The sequence below is a fragment of the Octopus bimaculoides genome, chromosome 8 (assembly GCF_001194135.2).
Source record: "Octopus bimaculoides isolate UCB-OBI-ISO-001 chromosome 8, ASM119413v2, whole genome shotgun sequence".
NCBI lineage: Eukaryota > Metazoa > Mollusca > Cephalopoda > Octopoda > Octopodidae > Octopus > Octopus bimaculoides.
In genome coordinates this window covers 53,854,796-53,865,669 of record NC_068988.1, presented here as the reverse complement: position 1 = coordinate 53,865,669, position 10,874 = coordinate 53,854,796, and the positions used below count along the sequence as shown (strand labels likewise).

The following is a 10,874-nucleotide window of genomic DNA, read 5'->3' as shown; positions in this document are numbered from 1 at the left end:
ATATATATATATATATATATATATATATATATATATATATACACACACATACACACTCGCAAAAGATGTACACACGCACGCGTACACAGTGGTCGTGTGCATACTTGTGCGTGCACGCGCGAATGTTTCATCTTTTCGGATGTAGTACAAAGAAAAAAAGATTACTGCTCTAGAGGTTTGGAGGATTTTTTTTTCTTTCTTTACATGAAAGATGATATTGTATAAATTATTTCTATTTATGATCATGAATAAAGCATGAAATATCTTGGTAAGAAATAATCAAGTGAATGGATGGATACGTTTAATAAATGGCGGTGATTGAATATTTGAAAAGTTGAAATTATGGATTACAAAATTATCACCTCCAACATACCAAAACCTCATTTTCACCATTACTACTACTACTACTACTCCCACCACACATCACTACCTCTCACCATACCACCACCACCACCATCATCATCACCACTACCACCACCACAATTACTACTACTACCACCACCAATTCATCTCCACACTACACCTATATTGTGTATCCTTTTAAAATATGCTTTCTCTGAAAACTAAATATAAAAAATGTTAGAAATGGTTAGATTTTGCCTTTTTTTTTCCTTCTGTGGAAGATATCTGTATGAGAACATTCTTTTGGTGAAACACAGAGAAAGAAAGAGGTGTGGGGAAGGGAAGGGAGAAAAAAAATTGTTAAAAATGAAGTGAGTAGAGAAGTATATTTAATGGATCTAAATTGAGAGACCAGTTAACAAAACATATTACTTTCACTCTGACAGAAAAAATATCAACCAAAAACTGAAGTGAAAGAAAAAGGAAAAAAAAAATAGAATAGCTAAAGAAAGTAAAGATGAAAATATAAAAAAAAGCAAGGAAGTAAAAAAAAATGAAAGGGAATGAAATAAAATCCTTCTTACCATGATTCCATGTAAACATCCATCAAATTTTAGTGATTTCGTTTTCAAACAGGCTTAACAGTGACCATTTTAGACAAAGAAAAAACCCTCAGATTATCTATCAAAATTTTAAAGATTGTTTAGTTTTTAAAAAATATCCTTTACTGACCCATCATGAAAGGAAAAGCACTATCAAGACAATGTTTGCCCAGTGAAACAATCCAAACTGTAGTGGTTTGATTTAGGCCAGAAATGACCATTAGAAAATGAGGACAACTGATGTCCAGTATATCTAATAATCCATTATAACTTAAGTGATTTATTTCAGGCCAGAACATTGACCATTATGACAGAAATAAGATACTACTCTAATGTCTGTCCAGCAACTAGCCAAGTAATGGTGCTGATTGAAATAAAGTGTTCACATCTCCAGTTAGGGTTTGAGAACTTAAAGCTAGATCAAACTGACAAATCAGATAAAAATGATTGTGATGGTCCCATTTACACTACCACTACATTCCAGGGCACTATAATAGTCTGGCCTGCCTACTCCAGCCACTCAACTGGACACAATGACTTGCTGCTAGGATTGCTGGTGGTGTTTTGTTTTGTTCAAAGCCAGCTATCTACCCAAATAGAGGTCACATCTTATCCTAACTGACCCAGTCAGTCAGGACAACATGTGCTTGGTTACTCTTGCTACCAACCAACAGCTTTATGGTGAGAAAGTGAGAAACCTAGCTGGCTGGCTGGCTGGCTGGTTGGTTGGTGACTTCAAAATGTACAAATTGTTAACTGTTAACTTTACTACTACTCATTTAAAATAGCCATTACTATTACTATCATTATTATAAATTTTATTATTATTATTAAACATTATAACTATAATTATTACAGCCTTACAGCTTAGTAAGTAACATAACAAGAACAATTACTATTATAACTATTATTATTATTATTAATATTATAACAAAGGTTATTGATTTCTTACCTTGGTACAAGATAAGTAATTTTAAATAATTTTGATATTCATGACTATAGACATTCAGCAATGTCAGTGAAATGAATGAATTCAAACAAAATAATAACTATCACTCTTTTAAAGATAATTAATACTCTCAATTATATCAAACTTCAAAATGAAACAGAAAAAAAAGAACTTTCCATATGATTTTGCTATAATCATATTTGGATCTATTTTAAAATGGGGGCGCCAGTATTTTCTTAACGAAACACTTTGAAACTTGGGACACTGGTAGAATGTGTCATATAAAACATCTTTTACTCTTAGTCTTCTTAACAAAAAAAAGGAATTCGCAAGTTATTCCATGTTAAAGCTGTCGTATTTCTGTAATTTCAACCAATCACTGACGTCTATTCAGCTCAATAGAGTTACTGCTGGGCGGTCATAAAAATGTTATTCCCTGTGACATATTTCATCTGGTTTAATTGTAATTTATACGCATATATTGTTTATATAATAAATTACGCTGTGCATATCTATGTGTGTAACAATTTTAGAGTTCGGATTCTAGAGTTAGGGTTAGTTTTAGGGTTACGGTTACGGTTAACAGTCGGGTTAGGGTTAGGGGATTAATACGATATACACCGTTACAGCGCTAACTGTTTTCAACTGAATAGACGTCAGTGATTAGTAGAAATTATCGAAATAAGACAATTTTTTACATGAAATAAATTTGAATACAAAAATATTTTTCTGTTCTATAACACAAAATAGATAAGTATACGAAGTTTGAAAGTCTTTCCGTACCAAAAACACTACATAAAACATAAATGAAAACTGGCGCCCCCGTTTTAAAATAGATCCTCATATTTTTTTAATTTCATAAATTTGTATACACACATATAGAATATGTATGTTTATATTTTCTTGAAGTGAACAAGGATAAAAACAAATAATACTTGAAATGTGAATAAAAACAGATACTAGGTATTTGTTTTCAAAGTTTAGAAAATATTCATAATTTCATATGTAAGCAAAAGACAATACATTTGAGGAGAGAGTAAAAGCAATTAAATTAATGCCAGCATTTGATTAATAGATTATTCTATCACCAGTTGATGATATAATATAGAGACATATTCTTCATTCAATCCTTCAGACAAAAAAAAAATTCTGCATTCACTCTTTTCCAACTGGAGTAACCATGTATCACTCCTACAGCAAGACATGTTCCTGTCCTTCTATCATATCTTAATCTTTCGTCACTAGCATAAAACCAGCTTTCTCAATACTACTTCCCCACTCATGTGAGGGGTCTTGCCTTGTAAGTTACTTGGTGCCCTCGCTGGAGCCAGCATCATCTAAAAAGAACCCAGTACACTCTGTCGAGTGGTATGTATAAAGAAGAGCATCTAGCCATAGAAACAATGCCAAAGCAGACACTGGAGCTTAACGCAGACTTCTGGTTTGGTAGCATTTGTCATGCTATCCAATCTATGCCAGTATGGAAAAGAGACATTAAACACTGATGATAATTATCATCATTATTTTATATCTCCTTTCTATGCTGACATAAACTGAAAGGGTTGTTCCAGTCCAAGTCAGTTCTTATTTAAAATTTCAACCTTCTTAGATGGTTCAAAGGATCATATCTCTTTTATACATTCCATTTTGGCATGGTTTCTGTGGCTATTTCCTGATGCTAACCACTTTACAATATAGGGGGATTCATTTTGTAGCACTAGAGATTTTCATGTCATCAGTAAGATTAAGGAGTCCTCTCCACCGACGTTGTCTCCATTAGTTCAAGGCAAACATGGCTAAGACAGTGAACAGAAATGAAAATGATGACCAAGAAAATGATAAAAGAAATAAGTTAGCTTAGGTCTGCCATGAGCCCATGGATGCTTAAAAGTCAAGGATTTACAGTTTCCATAGTGACTGAGATTACAACACTATCTCTGAACAGAACACTAATCTGCCAGAGGATTAACTTTCCATTTATTGCTAGAACTCATATATAGCTGAGTAGACTGGAGTAATGTGAAATTAAGTGTTCTGCTAGAAAAAACAACACACAGCCTAGTCTGGGAATCGAAACCAGAATCTTACAATTATGAATGCAACACCCTAAACACTAGACTACACAACTGCATTCATAAAATAAGTACCAGATGATAGAATAACTACGGGGAGAGCTGATATAATTAACTATACCATTTATTCATTTTCTCCCTGCTAGGATGGGTTACATAAATATATGAGACATTGTTTTACAGACGGATGTTTTTTGGGGGTTTTTTTTTTTATTACTGACACTTATCTGTTTCCAACTTGGTGTAAAGTAAGTCTTTGAAAGAACGGACAAGGGGAAATGACAACATCGATATTTATAGATCAGCAATTTCCAGAGAACACAAATGTGTGTGTGTGTGAGAGAGAGAAAGAGAGTGAGTGAGAGAGAGAGAGAGAGAGAGAGAGAGAGAGAAAGAGAAAGAGAGAGAGTGAGAGCGAGAGAGTGGGAGTGTGTGTAAACTGGAAAAGAATGGGAAACCATTTCTGTTGACCAACTTCATAAGGCTTTATTGTTGTTGTACGTGATATAAATATAGTTAGTGATGAAACTGACAAGGGTAGTACACCAAAATAGATAACTCTCCACTGTTTTGGCTAGTTTTAGTAACTTGTTTCAAGAAATATTGATCAGCAACAAAAGACTTAATAAGATAACTGAGCGTTATAAATTAGTCTAAATGATACAATGATGATATTATCAGATATTTGAAAAGACAATGGTGAGGTGATAATTTATAGATTGCCTAGATTGTAGCCAGAATATCTGACAGATAATAAGATTATAACTTTCATATAAGACAGGTACAACAGACGAAATATCTAAGACAATAAGTAATAGGCAATATTATTGACATACAAAAACAAACATGTATCACAAAAAAAGAAAAAAAACAAGTAAAATAATATGGCAATGCTTCCGCATAGCCATAGTACTGGTTTCGTTGTTGGAAACAGTACAAGAATTACCGTATTTGATGGCATATTAGATGCACTCCAGCTTCAGAGATTCAAAAGAAATGTGTTTAGAGTATTAAAGAATGTAATAATATTGGTTTCAAATTTTGGCACAAGGCAGCAATTTCAGGGGAGTGGGTAAACCAATTAGATTGATCCCAGTGCTCAACTGGTACTTCTTTTATTCACCCCGAAAGAATGAAAAGCAAGGTTGACCTCAGTGGAAACTGAACTCAGAACGTAAAGACAGAGGAAATGCCGCTAAACATTTTGCCTGGCATGCTAACAATTCTGCCAGTTCATTGCCTTAAAGAAGCATGTAATATTGAAAACAACTTTACATATAGGACCGGCAGTTTTGTTTTGTTTTCTTTTGTTTGTTTTTTTGAGACATTTTTTGGAAAATAAAAGTGCATCTTATATACCATCAAATGTAATACCACTGATAGATTGTTGTTGTTGGCACTCCGTCGCTTACGACGTCGAGGGTTCCAGTTGATCCGATCAACGGAACAGCCTGCTCATGAAATTTACGTGCAAGTGGCTGAGCACTCCACAGACACGTGTACCCTTAACGTAGTTCTCGGGGATATTCAGTGTGACACAGTGTGACAAGGCTGACCCTTTGAATTACAGGCACAACAGAAACAGGAAGTAAGAGTGAGAGAAAGTTGTGGTGAAAGAGTACAGCAGGGTTCGCCACCATCCCCTGCCGGAGCCTCATGGAGTTTTAGGTGTTTTCGCTCAATAAACACTCACAACGCCCGGTCTGGGAATCGAAACCGCGATCCTATGACCGTGAGTCCGCTGCCCTAACCACTGGGCCATTGCGCCTCCACCACTGATAGATATGACAAATACAATTAGCAAGTACAATATGGCATATTATTGTTAACAGAGGTAACTGTTGACCTGTTACACACCGCAGGCCAATAGACAACATAAGTAACAGAATATACAGTGGCACAAGATACCACTGACAAGTAATATACTATAACAAGATATACTAGTGATAAGTACCACAACAAACCAATGTGAAGTAATAAAGATTTATAACAATACAAGGAAGCCTCTATGCTAGAAATAGCAGCCAAATCACCCTCAAATCACATGATCATCTCCCAAAAGAATAAATCAAATAGCAGCCAAATCATCCTCATATCACACTATCATCTCACAAAACAATACATCAAATAATGTAGACCATGATAGACAAAACCTGAAAAACATGGGAAATGCCAAAATGTTTTTGATTGGGAGTCCAGTTTGTTTCATTATAATTGACCTAGGGCTAAACAACAACCTGCTACAAGTAAACCACAACAAATAATCATTTAGTAAGAACAATATAAAGCAATACAACATACCACAGTCAAATATCTCAACTGGATGATGAGCGATAGCACAATGGAGCCCTTAATAGCCAACCACCATAGGTACTATACTTCCGATTGCTAACATGGGGCATTGGTAGATGTGAGGGTTGATAAGGTAGGTCCAAAATTACTCTGGGAGTTCACCTGCTACAAGAGTAAGAGTGAGAGACAAAGAGAAAAAAGGGAGCTGTTGTACCACCACACCCATACATCAGGTACATACGCCAGACAGCAAACTAATTGAGTTGAACAAAACAAAAACAGGGGGGGGGGGGCAATAACAAAACATTAGAAGTGTAGAATGAATCAAGCCAGGTGAGTGACTCATAGAGCAATCTAGTAATCCCTCACTAGTTACTCATTAGCTAATATAGACTGATAAAGTATATATAATAAATTAATCAATAAACATAAGCCCCCTTTTGTTATACTGCAGCCAGCCCCTGCCATGACCACCATGAACATCACCATTGTTACCATTATCTGGGATCGTTACAGAACTCACACACTCAATGAATCTTTTTTTTTTTATCATGTTTGTGTGGGTGTATGTGTGTTTCATCATTTCCTAAGTTTCTAACCTCTTTCTTTTTCTTTACTCTCTTTTACTTGTTTCAGTCATTTGACTGTGGCCATGCTGGGGCAGCGCCTTTAGTCAAGCAAATCGACCCCAGGACTTATTCTATCGGTCTCTTTTTGCCAAACCGCTAAGTTATGGGGACGTAAACACACCACCATCTGTTGTCAAGCGAAGTTGGGGGGGGGACAAACATATACACACACACACACATATATATATATATATATATATATATATATATACACGACGGGCTTCTTTCAGTTTCCGCCTACAAAATCCACTCACAAGGCTTTGGTTGGCCCAAGGCTATAGTCGAAGACACTTGCCCAAGGTGCCACGCAGTGGGACTGAACCCGAAACCATGTGGTTGGTAAGCAAGTTACTTACCACACAGCCACACCTGCGCCTAATAATACTCATTAATAAAGTTAAGGAACACAAACCAATCAAGAAAGAAGACAAGAAGAGAAGATGGTGTTAATGCTCAGTTACATGTACATGTACTTACTTATACGCATATGGTACCAGGTTATGAACACCCAGCTTAAGACTGTCAATGCTTACAGAAAAACAATTTTTCTAAAGCCTATCAATTACACTGACAGCAAAACCCATGACACACACCCATCTCCCCAGTGACACACTGTGAGTGTTTAGGAGAGACAAAATGGACTTTCCAACAACAACAACAAAAGGTTTTTCTGCAACATCCATGCTATTAAAAAGCTTATGCATAAGTATTTTCCAATAAGCAATCTATAATGTATGTATGAGAGCGAGAGAGAGTTGAGAACAGTAAAATTAATTACTGAGTCTTCTGATGAGCATAACATTTCACCACATATTCAATAAAAAAATTTTATTCCACACATTTATGATACTACAGATCATAATTATATTTATATAAAAAGTGATGGCACCCAATTATGATTCATTTGAAACAACTGCAAAGCTAAAACAATAATGTCATTTTATTTGTTTATTTCTATTCCATGTAAATACACTCCTTATGCCTACTTGAATTTGCCTTTCTTTTTTACTTATATATACACAGTTATCCGTTTTAGCAAAATATGATGAGGCTCTAAAACAATATCATTTAGATACCATGCTCCAACGCCCAATCTGTACCAAGCCCTCCCCAAAACACATCCTCATAATAACCAGCTCTCCTTCAGTCTTCTAACTATTTCCTCAGTTGCTGTAATTATATGAGAACTTACGTGCGGAACTGCACGTAAAATCATCCTTATTTTGTGCTTTCCCTTATCTTGGAACCACTTTGCTTGTCGTCCGTTTTGTATTTTCAACATCATCCATACCACTTTATTTTCCGCTGAACACCCTCTCCTATCTGCCATTGATGCCTCACTCCCTTTACGTCACTCACTATATCTACACTTACAAACCTGTCCCTCTCACTGTGCATCCCTCTTTTCTTTCCACACTCTCTCTATCTCTCATCCATCTACAGTTTTGTTATACTATTGCTCTCCACCTCTCCCTATTTTAAATACTGCCATCTCACATCTCTTCCTTGACCCACTCCTATCTTTCTCTACCTCCCCCGACTCAAACTGAGATTCACCATAGACCATACATCCATCCATACCCAGCATTTACTTCTATCATCATCACTGACCAAACTCTCACTCTCTTTTTCACACATTGACCCATCCAGTCATTCTCAATTCCGTAACCCTATTCTCTCTTTATCCACCTTCTTATACCTTGAGCATATGCCCTGACACCTCATTTCCACAACCCTTTCTCTTTTTCCAGCTCAGGTAGCTGTGTACCTCCACTACAACAAGACATATGTTCCAGTCCTTCAACCATTTATTAACATCTCAACACCTGGTACAAAGACATAATCCTCAATACTGTATCTCCACTCAGTCCAAGAAGTGTTGTCTTGCAAGTTACTTGGTGACCTCACTGGTACCAGTACCATGAAAAAAAGCACCTAGTACGCTCTGTAAAGTATTTGACATTAGGAAGAACATCCAGCAGTAGATACAATGCTAAAACAGACATTGAGGCTTGATGCAGTCCCCCAGCTTATTGGATACTGTCAAACTATCCAACCAACGACAATATGAAACATGGATGCTAAATGATAACACACACATTGATATAAAATACAGGCACAAACATGGTTATGTGGTTAAGAAGCTTGCTTTCCAACCATGTGGTTCTGGATTCAATCCCACTATATGGCACCTTGGGCAAGTGTCTTCTAATATAGCAGTGGGTCGACCAACACCTTGTTATATTTAGATATCTAGCGTGGAAACAATACAGATCGCTCAGACACACATACACACAAATCAACCAGCCCAAAACAAATGTGGTGAACTGGCCTGTTAGAAATAGCAGCCAAAATTCACAGCTTTGTGCCTCCAAAAAGAGGAAGGATGACTGAAAACGGACTTGGTGATCATGTCTGGAAGACGTTTGACTAGACAGGTCTGCTTGATCAAGGCTAACCCAAGACTTAATAATACCAACAACAACAACATACCACACCACTAATAAATACTTTTTCAGAAAGACATGACCGTAACAACTTCTATTTCCACTCACAGGCCAGTTTCCAAAATCAATAGAACTAATCATTCATGGGCAGAGGTTACTGATTGTAAAAGACCTAATCATCAGAAAATAGAAATAATTGATGTTTGGTCAAGTAGTACATGGTATGTAGTTACAGTCTACCAGGGAGTTAATATGATTGTATAGTAATGCAGTGTGGCGACCTTGAAATAGGAAAATCTAAAACACTAAACACTGATCTGATATCTTCAAAGATTTTCTAGTACTCTTCAGGCATCATTTTTATTTTTTTACTTGTTTCAGTCATTTGACTGCAGCCATGCTGGAGCACTGCCTTAAAGGGGTTTTTAGTCAAAGAAATCAACCCCAGGACTTATTCTTTGTAAACTTAGCACATATTATATCTGTCTCTTTCACCAAACCACTAAGTTATGGGAGATGTAAACACACCAGCACCAATTGTCAAGCAGTGATGAGTCAACAAACACAGACATAAAGACACATACACATAAATATATACATAAACATATATTATGAGCTTCTTTCAGTTTCCGTCTACCAAATCTACTCACAAGGCTTTAGTTTGCCCAGGGCTGTAGAAGACACTTGCCTAAGGTGTCACACAGTGGGACTGAACCCAGAACCATGTGGTTGGGAAACAAGCTTCTTACCACACAGCCACACCTGTGCCGATGTATTATTTTTCTAAATGCAGGCATGGCTGTATGGCTGGGAAGCTTGTTTCGCAAACACCTGGCTTCAGGTTCAGTTTCACTGCATGGTACCTTGAGCAAGTTCATCTATAGCTCCAAACTGACCAACATCTTGTGAATGAATTCAGTAGATGAACTGCCAATCATGGTGGAACACTGCTTTCAAGAGTTTTAACAAATTATATTGGCCTCGGCAATTTATCAGTTACTTATTTTTATATATATATATATTAGACACATTTATGTAAAGACTCCACCAGATTTAAAATACCCAGAACACTCCATATATCATGGTGATACCCCTATGACTCAATAAGGACAGAGTACCATCATCACTATTATATCATATATTCATATAAATCCAGCTAACTGGTTTATGCAGCATACTCTCTCTTTTACTCTTTTACCGGTTTGTCATTTGACTGTGGCCATGCTAGAGCACCGCCTTTAGTTGAGCAAATCAACCCCAGGACTTATTCTTTAGAAACCTAGTACTTATTCTATCAGTCTCTTTTGCCGAACTGCTAAATGAAACTTAATTTAATTTTAGTTTTTAATAAATTGAATTTAATTGAGTTTTTACCTATAAATTTGGATTTTTATCCCGAATATTATTATTATATATATATATATATATATATATATATAACTGAGAATGTGTGTGTGTCTGTCTGTGTGCATCACTAAAACTCGAGGACTACCCAACAGATTTCATTCAAATTTTACACATGCCTTATGTAGGGTCCATGC

At 36.2% G+C, this 10,874-nt stretch overlaps 1 protein-coding gene across 3 annotated transcripts in view; it reads right to left on the bottom strand.

Annotated features, from left to right (window-relative positions):
* LOC106877252 (bile acid receptor) overlaps nucleotides 1-10,874 on the bottom strand; it is a 147,084-nt gene that overhangs the window by 76,316 nt on the left and 59,894 nt on the right. The window contains exon 1 of one of the 3 annotated variants that reach the window (XM_052970113.1): nucleotides 927-1,600. The exons of the other annotated variants lie outside the window; for them this stretch is intronic. The gene's annotated coding sequence lies outside the window, so the exon portion shown is untranslated. Of the gene's footprint in view, nucleotides 1-926; nucleotides 1,601-10,874 lie in introns of those variants that run through there. 3 annotated transcript variants of the gene reach the window in all.